This window comes from Phocoena phocoena, chromosome 10, assembly GCF_963924675.1.
Source record: "Phocoena phocoena chromosome 10, mPhoPho1.1, whole genome shotgun sequence".
Lineage (NCBI taxonomy): Eukaryota > Metazoa > Chordata > Mammalia > Artiodactyla > Phocoenidae > Phocoena > Phocoena phocoena.
The window spans coordinates 1,619,663-1,635,476 of record NC_089228.1 but is presented as its reverse complement, the minus strand read 5'-3'; the positions used below and the strand labels follow the sequence as shown (position 1 = coordinate 1,635,476).

The following is a 15,814-nucleotide window of genomic DNA, read 5'->3' as shown; positions in this document are numbered from 1 at the left end:
CGTAAGAACCAGCTGTGCGGAGGCCAGAGAAAGTCCACTCTAAATGGGGGGGACCCGCAGGTGCAAAGGCGGGGGTGGGGGGAGGCCCTGCAGTCGGGGGAGCAGGCCGGACGTCACCAGGAGCGATGGCAAAGGAGCGCCCGCCCGATCTGTTTCCAAAGCATCACACCGACCAACACACCAGCACATTTCTGCACCCACAGCTGCTAAATCAGGAACAGACACAGAAAAGGCCCCGAAAAACGTTCACAAAATGAACAAACGTCTACACCAAGATCCACGTCGCAGTGATAAGATCAAATCTGTGCTGGGACCTCTGGTTAGCGCAGTGGAGAAACGTGAAATCCATTTCCGAAAACCTGCCCTCAAAAATCATCACACCAAAGACAGCTCTGACCTTCAGGTCGCGAGCACCCCGTCTACGAAGTCGGGTGTGCGGAACCCCCGTTTTCTCCCCATAAAGGGGGTGCTGTGCTGACATGAGCCGCAGGAGCCCAGTCCTTTCCTGGAGAGCCTGATACTTACGTGTTTGTTTAAAGACCATTAACGACCTAACCGGGAGGTCAGGGGGCAGAGAAAGTGAGAAGCACAGTGTCAAGAGCCACAGCCAAGATCAATCAAAGAGAAACATAGAACATCTCTGAAATGGTCTGTAAGGGCATCGGGAAACTAAGGTTTTCAGAAATGCACCCCAGAGTAACCGGAGAATATTATCTTACACTAAGCGCCTGCCCAGCGAGGCAGGACCCAGTCATGCCTCCTCCCCGCCGAGCCGGGAGCTGTCCCCTGGCCCTCAACCCCGGAGCCCCTCCAGGCCAGCTCCCTAACACGTCTGATGAAGTAATTCCTCGGCACCAGCCTCTACAAGGGTTCCCATCTCCTACAGCGCGACTTTCAAACCTTGTGGGTGGAACTGTCGTGATGAGGAAGCCCCTCTGACCAACTGAAATTCCACAGCGGATCAGCGCCCCCACCCAGGGCACCCCCTCTGCTGCAACACCAGGACTCCTGCTGGCCTGGCTCCCCCGCGAGCGCGAGCGGCCTTCCCTGGAACCTCCCGCCCCACGGCCCACAACGCTTAAGCCCCGGCCCGGAGGCTTGACATTTCCTCCCCCCCCCCCCCCCCCCCCCCCCCCCCCCCCCCCGCCCAGACACGCCTCTGAGCTTTGCACACCCTGAGGCTCCTCTCTCTGGAACTACCTCCACCTGGCAAATTCCCATCCATCCCTAAACCCCAGCTCCCAAGGCACCTCCTCCCTGCCCACTCTGGACAGAGCTGGTTGTTCTCCTCGGCTGACTCTGAACCTGACTTTCTCCGTAGTCACTGCTGGCTGACAGCTCTGTCAGCCCCTGCCTCCGTGCATTTACTGACTTAAATTACAGTACAAACCAAAACATCACCAGCAACGTCTGTCTCGCCATGTGCTCCTCCCCCAGCCAGTTCTCCTGCCTGCCCCCCGCCGGAGGGAACTGCTCTCTTGAATTTGGCGTGTAACGTGTCTTTTCTTTTTATTGATACGTGTTTATAATTGTGTAGAGATTTACCGCATATGTAGTACATGTGTCTAATCGATAACTTGCTTTGTTTTGTGAGATTCTGAACTTGGAGTTGGTGCCCGTGCTGCCTGCACCTGCAGCTTACCTGTCGTGACACCGTGCATCTCACGGTGCACACAGGCCCCTGTCCGGTCTCCCATCCACGAGCCCCTGGGTCGTCTCCAGTTCTCTGCTGGACTCCTATGCAGGAGTCCTGCGGGTGCAGGTGTGGGGACAAGGCTGCAGGACCCAGGCCTGGACGAGAGCTGCTGGGCCACAGGAGAGTGAGCGCGTGCCTCCGCCAGGTAAACTGAGCGCCAGCGCACGTCCGCCCGGCGGATGCGTCCGCCCGGCGGATACACGTCTTCTCCACCGTTCGGCACTGTCTGACTTCTCCATTGCTGTCCATCAAATGTGTCTGTCTCTCCTCCTAGACCCTGAAGACGGGGCCAGGCTCCACCTGCTGCTGCACCCCCAGCGCCTGGCACGGAGGGCTGCTGAAAGAGCCGGCCCACGGCAGCCCCTCAGGAGGGAGAAGAGACGCGCCCCTCGGGGTGAGAGCACAGCTGGCAGAGCACGAGCTCGGACTCCAGACCCGCAGGGGCCTGAGCGGGGCCCGCGTGTTCACGAGCCTCCCCTGAGGGTGGCCAGGGCCTCGTGCCACCTGATGGTCCCCCCGGCCCCCCAGGCCCAGGGTCAAGCAGGCGCTATTCAAAGCATGTTCTCTTCCCCACGGAGCTCATGTTCTTAGGACTGAAATAATACAGATGCCCTAAGAGGGCGCCGTGAAGAGCAGCAAGACAAATAACTGTGCAAATCAAGATTTTAGGGCCCAGACAGGAAACTGGGAAACAGATCGACGGGGCCGGGCAGCGGGGCACCACGCCATCGGCCGCCAAGCTGCCCCGGATCCACGTCAGGAACACAAGATCCCACTGAGGACGCTAACGAGGAGATGTGGATAGTTTCACCAGCTCAAGGGCAGGAAAAACAGGCTTTCCTGTCATTTTCCAGGCAACTTCGAGAGACACTCCTGCTCAACTCCCTCACCAAATCCTAAGACCCACGTGGAGGGGCCGAGGCGCCATCCACACGCCCACTCACCACGTGTCACCCAGGTTCCCTCAAGCTCCGGCCCAGGCCCTGGAATGGCCCAGGGGCGGCGGACACAGTTTTGATCTTACGGAACTGACCGCTTGCAGGTGAGGGGATGTTAGTTAAACCATCAGCTAATAAAGGCAGAATCCTAAGACCATGGGGAGGTGCTGTGAGGGGGACTAACTGGGGACCTAATGACTCCTGGGTGGTCAGGGAGGGCTTCCCTGAGGAGGTGGCACTGAAGCTGAGACCAGATAGAGGAGAAGGGACCACCCACAGGGGCTCCAGGCAGAGGAAGAGCGGAGCGGGCCCGAGGCCCCAAGGCGGGCAGGAAAAGAGGTGGCCAGGGGAGTGGGGCCAGGAGGACAACAGACATCCCGGCGGTGGTGGCCCGGGGCTGAGCAGAGGGAGGACGCACTCCAATGGCCACTTTGCAGGGTCACTTGGCTGCGTGGCGCGGGGGCGGGGGGGCAGGGAACAGGAAAGGAAGGTGGGAAGCCAGCAAAGAGGATACTCGGGTTCTTTCTGCAGCAGCAGCAGAATGGGCGGCGGAGGCCGGGGTAACGGGCACGTCCAGCATCCAGCCTGAGGGCAGCCGAGAGCTCAGAGGGCAGGAGGCGTCGGGAGACACACACGTCAGAAAGACACGCGCTAAGCTCCTCCTGGATTGCCCCGCAGCCCCGTCCTCCTCGGAAGTGCCACTTCCGTGTTTCCTGATCCTGCGTGACCCTCGACGCCGTGCCCGTCATGAGGAGACCCAGGAGGCTCTACCTCCCACACAGGCCCAGCACCCGGGCCCCTCCGTTGCGTCCACCGCCCCCCCACCGCCAGCCCCCTGACTGTGAGGGTCGTCGTGCCCCGCACCCTCCCTGCCTTCCAGCTCTCTCTGTAAAAGCTCACCTCCGCACTCTGACTGGGCCTCACAGTCGGCCCCTGCTGTTGCCATGGTTTTATTCCCTACGACTGCTCCGCCCCCACCCACGGCATGTCAGTCACATGACCCTTCCTGCTCCCCAGACACGCCAGGCTCCTACCCCACGGCCTTTGCACTTGCCAAGGCCTCTGACCAGGATGCTCTTCCCCCAGAGAGCCACAATTCTCATTCCCTCATTCCCTTCCTGTCTCTGCTCAAATGTTTATCCATCCTTGACCCCCCCCCCCACCACCACCCTGCAACCCAGTAAGAGACAGGACCACCGGCCCCATTCCTCTGTCTTCTTTTGCTTGTTCCCTTTTATTCACAGCGCTCTCCACCCCCGACATATTACGTATCTGCTCACTCACTCTCTCTCCCGTATGGGATGTGGCCTCCACGAGGCAGGGGCTTTGTTTTTATTTTGTTTTTCCCATTCACATCTCGAGTGCCCAGCACAGCGCCTGACAGATAGGAGACCTCACCACACATGCGTGATGTAAACAGATGCAGCACCGTCCCTGCCCCAGGGAGTTCCAGTCCTGGCCTGGGCCCTACACATCCTCAAAGGCCCGTGGAGCTCCACACCTGCCTGGGGGGCAAGACCGGCCCCGAGGCTGGATGTGCAGTTAGAGGTTCCAGACCTCCCCCGGGTTGAGGAGCCTTCCAAGCAGGGGAGAAGCAGGGCTGAGGCTCGCCAACAGTGACAACAGAGGAGGCGGGGGGGCGGGGGGAGGATGCCGTCGAGTGGGACAGGAAGGCCTTCTGCTTGGGATCGGCAGGCCGGCCCCCCTGAGCTCGGCTCCCAGGAGGGCTGGCTGCCTGCAGGGCCTCTTCCCGTCTCCCCGGCACCAGGCACTTCTGGGGAGGGAGGCCGGGCCCGGGGAGGAGGGAGGCGGGAACGCATCCGGCAAGCAATGTCTCCAGCTCCAGTTCGCGCTCGCTAAGCAGTTCCGCCCCTCTGATTCACAGGCTTCGACCGTCGTCTGGGCCGGTTGTTCTTCGTAAAAACGCAACGAGGTAGGTCAATGCTTTTACATTCAACTTTATGGATGAAGAAAGAGGTTTTCGATGTCTCCAAGGTCACAGAGCAAACAGGCTGAGACCTGGGACAATAAGTGCTGGGACCGCGGGGCAGGCCTGACATCCCGGCCTGTCTCCCGACCACCCGACCACCCGACCACCCGAGCAGAAAGCGCACCACCCTGCAGAGCTGGGCGGAGCCAGGGGCCGCGGGGTGGATGTGTCCCCCCCCGCCCCCCCGCCAGGCGCAAACCCAGAAAGGCGGTTCCAGGGAAGAAGCCGGGGAGTTGGGGCCGCCTCTAGAGCCGGGAGGGCAGAGGCAGGGCGCCCAGCCCCTCTCTCCTGCCCTGGCCAGGCGCCGTGGACAGTTTCAGACCTGACTTCTCAGCTGCTCTGCCCCCTCTGGCCACCCTTGGCGCCTGTCTCTGGGTGGCAGGGCCCCAGCACAGGACAGGCCCTCCGTGGAGGTCTGTGACTGACCAGGTGGGAGAGCAAACAGATGCCCCATCTGCCCCCAGGCCTGACACGTGTCTTCCGAGCATCTGCACTGTGGTTTGCAGCATCTGGAGCGCTTGGCAGGATGCTGGGCTCACGGTGACCGGGGCTCTTTCCGAGGCCAACGAACACCGGCCTAGAAGGGACCCGAGGTGGGGTTCACCAGGCGTCCGTCTCTGCTCTCCAGAGCACTGTGCGTGCAAGAGCGGGCACCCAGCCGCGGGACGGAGACCTCACGATTTCACCATCGGCCAACACCGAAGGCAGAGGAGAGACACATCTGCCGAATGCTCACCAAGTGCTAAGCTGGTCCTTACCGTTCGCCCAACAACTGTCCAGGTGGTAACAGTGACCGCATTTTACAGACCAGGGAACTGAGGCCCAGAGGGTAAGGCACGTGCCCACTGCATCCGGATCCGCCCATCCTGAAAGCCCCTCTTCTTACACCATATCACACGCATCGACCCCACCACGGACTGCACGGTACACTCCACCCCACGAGCGAGCTCTCTGGCAGCGTTCCTTCTGTAGGGTAAGAAATGGACGGGCCAACACCACTGCAGCCTCCTGCAAAGGAACAGCAGGTCTGGGGCCCCCGGACATCCTCCAGCATCAACAGATGCTAGAAAGAAGGGGGCTTAGCAGTCTTTCTGATGTGCAGAGATTTCTGTAATAATGGTACTGGCTGTAATGAGATTGGACCCCATTATCCGTTTTCGTTCCATTATTGAGCCTGGAAGCTCCTGGCTGTGCCAAAGGCGAGGGTCGAGGCCTTGCAACTTCATCATTACTTAATAAAATGTAAATTGGAGAGGAAGAGAAACACACAAGGTTGACACTAATAGGCTTACACCAGGATCAGTTACTTCAATTCAAAGAGGTTCAGACCGGAGGGAAAAATGAAATCAGCTTTTAAAGACCCGTCTAGGTTTGGCTCCATCAGACCCCACCAATTTGGTTTAATAAGACTTCAATTTGGCTGCTCTCATTTCTCCCTCTTCTTTGAGCTGGGCCGGCCACAGATAAGACGTCCCGCGCCTAATACGTTAATTGCATCTTGCACAAAAAAGCCAAACTCGGGAGGCTGCTCGGGGAGGAAGCGGCGTGAGCTGTGGAGGCGGCAGGAGTGGGGAGCAGATGGGCCCTGGGGACTCGGTTCCCACCCGCTTATTTTTTTAGAGAAATGACAACCATTCAGAAAGGTACAGGGAGTCAAGTGATGTAGTAACTACCTGTGTTCCTACCACTGGAATGGACCTCTGTGAGTCTGTCACTTGTACTTTGTCTTGATGTCCAGTTGAAGGCCCCAGTCCTGTCCCCGGCCTCACCTCACCTGGAGTAATCAGCCTTCATGAAGTCCTCATGTGTCCCACCGTACACATGTACAGCCACGTGTGCACCCTGGATAGGACCGGTTGTTATTTTATACAACGGCGCCCTATTACTGTTTAACTCAAATACTTGTTTTCTTCCTCTGTATCGTGGTTTTGACATCTGTTCATATCGGGAGACATATCTGTACATAGATCTCTCTCTGTATATTCATCTGTATGTTTACGTAGACACTGAGCTATCCGTTCGTACAGTCTACCCAGGTCACTCTTTCTGGCTGCTGCACAGTACTTCTTTACATGAAAATGCCCCCTTTTATTTATCTGCGCCCTTACTGATGGACACGTGGGCCGCTGTGAACGACGCTGTGGTGGCCATTTCTGTGGTGTCAGCCCACACACGCACACGGAGCGTCCCCGAGCAGGTGTCGGGACAGAAAACTGTGGTGTGCAGAGCACAGCTTCAGTCTCACTAGGGCTTCCCAACTACCAGCTCACAGCCTTCCAGCGGTGCTGGGAGAGGCCTCCTCTCAGACGGCACCGGCACTGGCACCGCAGGCCCTTAACTGCTGCCCAGCCGTCAGATCACCAGGACGGCAGCTCCTCGGGGTCCTGCTGCCGCCACTTCACCCCAAGGCGAGGTGGTGAAAGCCCCTCTGCACCGCGACCCTGCCAGGCCCAGCGGCCTCCAGGGCGTGCTCCCAGGGAGGGTGACACACCGCATGAGGTCGGGCCAGGCCCCTCTCTGTCCTGGCTCTGCTCCTGGGCCCACTGCCCCCTGGGCACCAGTGCCAGGAACTGGGCCCTAGCAGCACGGGCCACTCTCCTCCCGCCCGGCCTTGTCTTGGGGGACGGTGCTGGCTGCTCAGAGGTGGGCTCTGTTCCACGCAAACATCCCACTGGGGCCTAACTAAAGCCAACTACTCCCTGGGGAGGAGGAGAGCCGAGGAGACCTTCCTCTCCTGGGTCCCTGCGTAGAAATGAGAAACACCCCCTAAGAGAAGGAGGAGGGTCTTCAGAAGCCTGGGGACCCACAGACCGAGCTCCAGGGTCAGAGATGGCGTGGGGCTCTGCCTGGCTGCGTGTCTATCTTCTCCGGGAGGCCCGCCCTGCCCCAAGCGCCCGGCCAGGCTGCGTTCCCAGTGGTCAGTCACCGCTGGGCCCAGCGTGCACCTTGCCCACCTCCCCAGTCACGCCCCACACCAGTCCAGGCCCCTGCCCAGGGTCCCGGAGCCCCGACAGTGCTCCTCACGGCCTCATCGTCATTACCACCAAGTGCCCGCGCGTCTGGCTCCCTTCTGGGGGGCTCCCGTGCCAGGCGGACAGCGGCCCGTGGGCAGGCTGGGTCATTCTGCTCACCGCCGGCCCCCCTCTCGATACCTGCCATGTGGTGGGCACCCGGGGAGGAAGGGGACGGATTCAGTTTCTACCACTCGGCCCAGCGAAGGCCGCACCCCTCCACTGCGACCTCACAAACTAACCCTGGTTATTAACCACCCAGTCCTGCAACAATGAAAAACCGTAAAAGTGACAAGGGGCCTGCCAGGAAGCTTTACGTTCCTCCCCCAGCCACCCTCCACGCATTTGTCATCCCATAAAACTTTAAATTGAATTACACCAATGCCTGATTCTTCTGTTTTCCATACGACTGGGGCTTTAATTGTTTTTAACGACATTCTTGGGCTTTTTGGGGGGTAAGGAATCCTTGGGAGGTGCGCCAAGGGGGCCAGCTCTGTCCCGGGGCTGAGCCCGGGAGAAGCTGTGGCCGGAGCAGCAAACATGACCACACCTGGGCCTCGGAGAACCAACCGGGCGGCCTGGATCCCAGGTGGACAGAAGGGGCCCATGGTCCCAAGGGCGGGGCTCCTCAGCCCGTCCCCGCCACGCCCCCCGGGCCCCGCTCCTGGGTGGGCACCGCCTCTGCTCGCGCGCTGAGCTTGGGGTGAGTTCTGTAAGTGTTTCCGAGCCTCAGTGCTGTCACCAGTAAAGCGGCTCATACCCCTGGCCCAGATGTCGTGGCAATGTAAGCGGCCTGTGTCCACATCTGCAGAGGTCCAGGGAGCGCAGGTCCTCGGGGGGCGCGGCGGCCCAAGCTCAGCCCCTGGCTCCATCCTCGTCCTTCAAGGGCTCGCAGCCCATCAGTGGCAAATCCCAGAGCGTCTTCCCGTCCACTGGGCCTCACTTCTCGCTCAGATTCCCCAAGAGTGGCCCTTCCCCATGTTTCTGCCGGGCCACCCGCCTTGTACAGAGCCCGGGCGAGACGCCGCCAGTCTTCAGCCCGTGGGGCTCCAGGGGTCCGGCGTCATCCCTCTGGCACCCGGCCCAGCCTCCTCCCGCGTCAGTATGGGGCTCTCCCAGAGCTCGCCTGGGCCCGGCACCCTCCACCCTCTGCTCCCGCAAGCGCGCCAGGCCACGTGCCTTCCTGTTCACCTCGCACGTGGGCATTCGTCAAGTCCCGTTTTCAGAGTCATCACCCACATTCCCTCAACTGGGTTTAACTCAACACATTCTTGTAGCACCTGCTCCGAGGCAGGCCTTACACTTGACCCTGGGAGCATGTGGGGCAGATGTAAGTGCCACTTAGGACAGCTGTTATGCCGTGGGAGAGGGGTCAGGGGGCCAGGAGAGGAGGTGACATCTGAACTGGGTTTAAGGACAATGCCATGCAAATGAGACCAGGAGAGTGTCAGAAATGAAAGAGCAACTTCTCCTTCTGGGTCCCTCTCCCCCTTCCCTGGGCTTTCCTTCAGGGAAAGCTCCCGGTGTCACAGTGCGGGAAGGAGCCCGAACACCTACAGGAAGCCTGCATTTTCCAACTGGTCCCGGAGCCCAGCTGTCCCGAAAGACGTCAGGAAGTGCTCCCGCCTTTCCTGATGGCGGAGGAGAGCAGGTGCAGGATGCCGCCTGCCGGGAGCACAGAATTTCTTCCACGTCCCAAGTTTTAAGATTCATGGAAATCTTCGTGTCCTACACCACAACAGATCCATGTTTGTTTGAAAATAAAAATAAGGTTTGGAATTAACTGCCCTTTCGAAAACTGACACTGCAGGAAACTGACCTGCTGGCCCTGGGCTGCCAGTCCCTGGCACGAGGTGGCATTCACCCTGAACCCCTGCCGCAGAAAACTGCATCCAGCAGGCGCGCTGGTTCCAGCGCTGCAGGTAGGTAACAAAGGTGAAGGGCACTCATTCCTGCTTCCCACGCCCAGGCCAAGCTCTAAAATCCCCAGCCACGAATAACCCCAGCCAGAGCCAGCAAATCAGACAGGGTCGGCTGCGGCACAGAGAAGGCCCTGTGGCTCCGCTGAGCTTGGCCCTTGAGAAGCCACCTGCGGGGGAGAGCTCCGAGGAGCCAGGTGACCAGAGGTGCTCAAAGGAGGCTCGGCCTCGGCCAGAAGATTTGCCTTCCACACCCCAGAGATCTTTCCAAAGGTACAGGCAAAGCTCGGGGCTGACTAATGTCTTCCTGGAAATCTGGAGAGATTTCTCAAATGTGAGTTATTCCTGCGTGTGGGCAATCAACATATCTACCTGCTGTGTGGGGCTGAGAGGAGCTCTTCCCCAAGAGCTGTGATGAATTTATAAGCCCTGGCCCGGAAAGCAGGTTGAGATGTCAATATTAATACTATCTGAAAAGTTCAGGAGTTGTAGTTGAGATTAATGAAAATGACTTTAGACACGTAAGCAAGAACTTCGAATGCGAAAAAGTGAAGGAAATAAGCGGCCCCAGCGTGGGCGGAGAGTCAGAGGGAGCTTCCCGTTAAGGCGACAGCTGTAAGGACAGCTGTGGACAGGCAACGGACAAGCGGAGGTGGAGGCAGGGCAGAAGCGGGGTCCGAGCCCCACTCTGCTTGCTCCAGACCCAAGCCCCGCTCCGACCCCGCGGCCCAGCACCGCCTGCCCCGGCTCCAAACCGACCGCTGAGGTCCACTCCAGTCTCTGCCCCGTAGCTCGGCCACTGCGCTCTGTCTCAAGAGCCTGTGGTCTGCAGACACTCTAACGCACTAACCATTGGGCCGTCCACCAAGCCAAGCCATTCAGGCGACTGGGGACCTGCCACGTGCAACTGACGAGCGGCCTCCTCCTCGTGTCCTCAGGACCCCCACTGCTCGGCCCGCTGACTCCGCAGCCTCAGCTGGGGCTCCACTGCCCTGGGCCGCCTTCCAAGACTGCCCAGGCTCCCAGGGCCTCTGGTGCCTACTCCGCCACCGTCACCATCATCACCTCGCCGCCCCGCCCCCCAGCGCTGACACGCAGGGAGCACCTACTGTACACCCCGGGCAGTGTTCCCACAGGCTCACGTACATCAGCCAGCTCACTCCCCGCAACGCCCCTGAGGGTCCGTCCTACTGTGACCCGCGCTGTCCAGGGGACCTGACTGGGGCCCAAGGTCACCCAGCTCAGCAGTGGTGGGGCCGGGATGCAGACCCTGCCGGGGGAGCTCTGGGCCAGGGCTCTCTGAGAACACGCAGCTCTGATTCTTTGTATCCTGCCCCCAGGGGAGGGGACCTGGTACATCCTCGGTGGCGAAAAACGCTGAACGTGTGACTGAGGGCAAGGGGGCACGCCTCTGTGCGGCGCAGCGGTTACAAAGCAGGTCCTGGAGTCAGACTTCCTGGTTCAAATAGCTCGAGTTATCCTGCGACCTTGGGCAAGGGGCTTAACCTCTCTCTCTTTCCTCAAATGGAAAACGCCCCTGCCTCACCAGGCAGTTGCGAGGATTACGCTGGGTAATCTGTGTGGAACAGTTTGCATGGCATCAAAAAGCTAGAAACTGTTCAATAAAGATTAGTGATCAACACGATGACTGTTACTATTTCATCATCAACAGAAAGGAGATGCGCATCCTGGCTCCATCGGGGTTACCGCGACAATGAAATTATGAGACGTGCGGGCACCCAGCCAGTGCCCGGCATGAGAAAAGGCTTGAAGGCCCAGCTTCCCCAAAGGTGATGGACGAGGGGTTGCAAAGTTTTCTGTAAAAGGCCAGACAGCAACTACTTCAGGCTCTGCAGGCCCTACAGCCTCTGTCGCCAGCTATTCAACTCTGCTGTCGTGGCATGAAAGAAGCTGCGGACATAAGCTTTATGTAGAAAAACAGCCTGTGGGCAGCAGCTTGCCGAACCTGCTGAGCTCTGAGGCCCGGCTCCTGTGAGCTGAGCCGCCTGGAACAGAAACAGCAGCCCCGTGGCTGCAGCAGCCAGACGCGCCTCGGTCAGATCCATCTGTGCCCGATCCGGGCCGCCAGGCTCTGCGGGTGCTGCCTGAGCCGCCGCGGCGGCACGGCTGAACGCCCCGCAGAGCAGGCTGCCGTCCACAGGGCTCCCGTGGCGGTCGCCTCTGAGCACCTTCTCAGCTTGGGTACACGGCACAGGCCAAGACCTGGTCCTGCAGCCCCGGGGGAAGACCGCCGTGTGAGCAGAACAGGGTGTGACCTGCAGGTCCAGTCTCCTCATCTGTATCCTGGACACAAGAATAACACCACGTCTTGTAAAGCGGAGAGAGAAGAATGCACGCGCAGGCCCTGGTTGGGTGCTGCAGTGATTATTATTCCTACCGGTCTCCTAGGAAGCAGAAGCAGAGGGAAATCCACTTGAGATGACTTTCAGAAGCTTAAGGGCATAAGCTTCGTGCAAAGTCTGTTTGGGGTAGAATGGGTAACACACAGGCCAACGTGAGTCATGTTATATCGCAAATAAAAATCGGCCCATGAATATACATAATCCTCAAGGTAATTCTCCCAATCTCGCGACGGTAATGGAGCCACCCTCGCTCACTGAGGCATGAATATTTACCGTCCTCTGGCTTTACTGCTCTCGATCTGGGTTCAATTTTGCAAATTAAAATGAGGGCTGTGTGGATAGAGAGATTACAGGAGAGCCCCCTGAAGCCTGCTGTCCCCGGAGAGGGAGCCAGGCGGGGGAGTTGCTCCTTCCCGCTGGCCTGGTACCTCTGCCCGGAGGGTCAGGAGCAAGAGAAAATGGGGCGAGGGGTCGCGGGGCGGTCAGGACCCTGGGAAACACGCGGTGTGGCAGTCCCAACGGCGCTGAAGACGGAAGCATGTTTCCGGGTGGGAAAGGTGTGCCAATGCCCAGAGGCCTCTCTTTTGGATGGCTGAGGAGTTTCCGAGCAGCCAAAGGAGCAAGGGCTTCAGGAGCTGACAGACCTAGGCTCACACCCTGGCCAGGGCCTGGAGCTGGGGCGTGTCATTTCACCTCTCTGGGCCTCAGTGGCTTCACCTGGAAAGTGGGGATAAATACTGCCTCCCTCCCAGGCCCATGTGAGAATCTGGAGCCGGGTAGGCAAGGTGCCTACAGGGCGGGACACGGGATGGGTCTGCAGCTCCACAGGCAAGGACCAGTGATGCCGGCCAAGGGGCGACACAGACCTGCAGAGTGGGAGTGACTCCCGCTTGGGGCAATCCTGGTGCAGCCTGGCAACCGTCCAGCTGGGCTTACTAACTGTCTGTGGGGAGGCCAGGGGAGATCCTGACACTCTAGCCAGGTCTTGCTGGTAGAAGCGAGCGCCCTTCTGCTGTCCTGGGTGACAGGGCAAGGGGAGCAGGAGATGGAGTGGACGGCGGGGATGAAGGGTGCTGTGACGGGTGGCTCAGGGACCCTGCTGGCGGCCTGCAAATGTGGGGCACCTGTCTGCCTGTCACAGACCCGGTTCCCTAGAAACCAAAAGCCAGAGATAGAGAGTCACTTAATCTGCCCTCGAGGCTCTAAAAAACCAGCTGGAACAAAATCTGTGTGAATTTGGTCCAAAACCCCTTTGCAAGGACAGCGCTACCACTGCTGGAGCGCCCATTATAACTGGCATCAGACGAGGCCTCCCAGCAGCCCTTGGCTCACACGGTCCCGTACTGCCGAGGAACCTGAGGCTCTCAGACTCACACAGATGGGGCTGGGCCAGGACGGCGCACCAGGCCAGACCCTCCTGCGTGCCCTGCACTCTGCGGGGTCCGAGGAGACCAGGATGCGTCGGACACAAGCTCCACCCCCACCCCCAGAGCTTCCAGCCGCTGGACAGTCCGCCCCCTCCTGTGCACCAGGTGGCAAGGGCTGCCGCAGGGAGGCGAGGAGGGCGGGGCTTGAGGAAGCAGCCACGGCTCCCACTTGGCAGGGACTCCGCTGGGGCGGGAACCCAGACGGGAGGTGACGTTTGCGCGGGGCCTCGAGGAGGTGAGAGCAGCTCAGGCAGGAGAGGGGCAAAGGCCCGGAGGCCCAGGAGGATGCACGCAGGGCGGGGAGGAGCCTGTAAGCACCAGGGACTGTAGCCGAGGCCAGAGCCGGCGGTGCAGGGCCCGGAGGTCGGGCCAGGGCTGGAGCCTCCCCTTGCCGGCCGGAGGGGCCGTGAGATGCTGCCAAGGGGGCGACGGGTGCCGACCGCGCTGTCAGCAAGGCCCCTGGGGCAGCCTGGGTGGAGGAAAGGCTGATGGGAGAAAAGACCCAGGGCAAGACGGACCCAGCCGTAGCCTTGCTCACCCACTGCGCCCAGAGCGCCTGAGACGCGGCCGCACAGAGCAGGCCGCGGGGTCTGTGGAGTGAATGAAAGAACAAAAGGAGGGTCTAGACTCGGCGAAGCCTGGGTGGAGGGAAAGCACGGGCCACCAGGCTGGGAGCACGAGGACCCCAGGCCGTGCGTGCAGGGCTTGAGCGGTGCCGGTGGGGCCTGGGACCAAAGGGTTACTTGCTGCGCTCGGAAAACCCTAACCCCCAGCCTGACTAGACGTCTTCTATTTTTCTTTCTGCTTTCTTTAAGACCCCAGATGTGTCCCTACACATCAAAAGAGAGCAACTTATAAAGTTAAACTAAATCAAGGGCTTTTGTTCTTAGGCATCGTTGCTGAACTAATTATTCCTGTATGTTGTTTAATGAAATAGTGGTGCCGTATATTAAAGCAGTCAACAGGATGAGCACATGAGTTACAAGGAAGGTCGGGGCTGGGATTATAAATTTAACTTCTTCTTAAGAAGAGATGAAACAAACGACCCAACTCCCCGCTGTCGAATGTCACGCAGGGAAAATGATGGCACCGAGAGCGCCGAGGGAGGGCCGGCCGGTTCACGGAGGCTGGCGGCACCGGGCCCAGCCCCGGCTCCCCGCCCTGCTCCTCTGCACCCAGGCTCCGCGCAGGCCCAGGGCTCGCTCCTCAGCCCCCACGTCCCTCACCCCCTGACCGCCAGGACCACGTGACACCGCACACAGGACAGCCAGCCATGTCAACAGCCATCCAGAAAGCTGGAAACAGCCCTAAAAAGGCGCTCAGGGAGAAGCCGTGCAGCAACCTCCCCACAGCCAGAGACGTGGGACAGTCCAAGGGTCAGGCCCAGGGGACGGCAGGTAGTGTGGCGCCTCCCTCCTGTGGACCAGAACCACTGCACGTCAAGAGGAAACACTGACACAGCAAACAGGTCCATCAGGGAACCCACCGTGCTTTTATTCCTGAGCACGTGCGTGTGTACATGCGTGCCTGTGTGTGCGTGTGTGTACGTCAAAAAGGATGTGCACAGGCTCTTAACGCTGGTTCTTTCTGGAGAGCAGAATTTTAGGGAGCTTTAACTTCCAGCTTTAGGTGACAGTGTATTAATTTTTCACAAGTATGCATTTCTCTTATAATTGATAAAGCAATAAGTAAATATCACTCTTCAAAGAACAGATCCACCAACAAGTGGCAATCCTCCTGTGACAGAGACTAGAGTTGAGGGTGATCAGAAAGGGCCGCACCCTTCCTGGCAATGCGTGAGGTGCTACGGTAAAGGTGTACTTCGTGGATCACTAGCCTAAGCGAAATTACTTTCGAAAAATTTAAGAAGGAAAACATTTAACGTAAAGATAATGTTATGAAACAACACAAGAGCAACTAACCAAGCACCTGCAAAGACACGAGGACATATTTGTGAAACAGCGATGCTAAAGGCATCAGAAAGAGTGACGCGATATTAAGTAAAAGTTAAGTAGAGTGATCTCCACTATACACAAATATATAGCATATAATTAAGGGAATTAAAGGGAATTCATATAAAAGTGATTGACAGAATTGTGGTCAATTTTTCCCTTTATGCTTTTCTGTATTTTTCCCACTAGGTAGACACTGTTTTTATAATCAGAAAAAAAGATGTCACCAACAGAGAAGGAGGAAAGATTCCAAAGAAGTGTGTCCAAGTCAGGGCCTCCAATCCCGAGGCCCGGGTGGTGCAGGAGAGGGCTGGGCCTCGGGCCGGAGGCACCGGCTGGCTGGGGTGGCACTGCAGCCCCAGGTGAGTGCACAGCTTCCAGACGTGGAGCCGTGCCCTCCCGCCGGCAGGACCGCGGGGACCTCGGGCCAAGGAGGACCTCTGTCAAGTGAGGCCCGCGGCCCCTCTGCCCTCGGGACAACGTCCTGCCCTCTGGACGCACGGAGCAGAGGCTGCAGC

At 59.1% G+C, this 15,814-nt stretch overlaps 1 protein-coding gene across 1 annotated transcript in view; it reads right to left on the bottom strand.

Annotated features, from left to right (window-relative positions):
* Positions 1 to 15,814, bottom strand: part of EEFSEC (eukaryotic elongation factor, selenocysteine-tRNA specific) — a 148,897-nt gene that overhangs the window by 28,647 nt on the left and 104,436 nt on the right. The gene's annotated exons all lie outside the window — the stretch shown is intronic.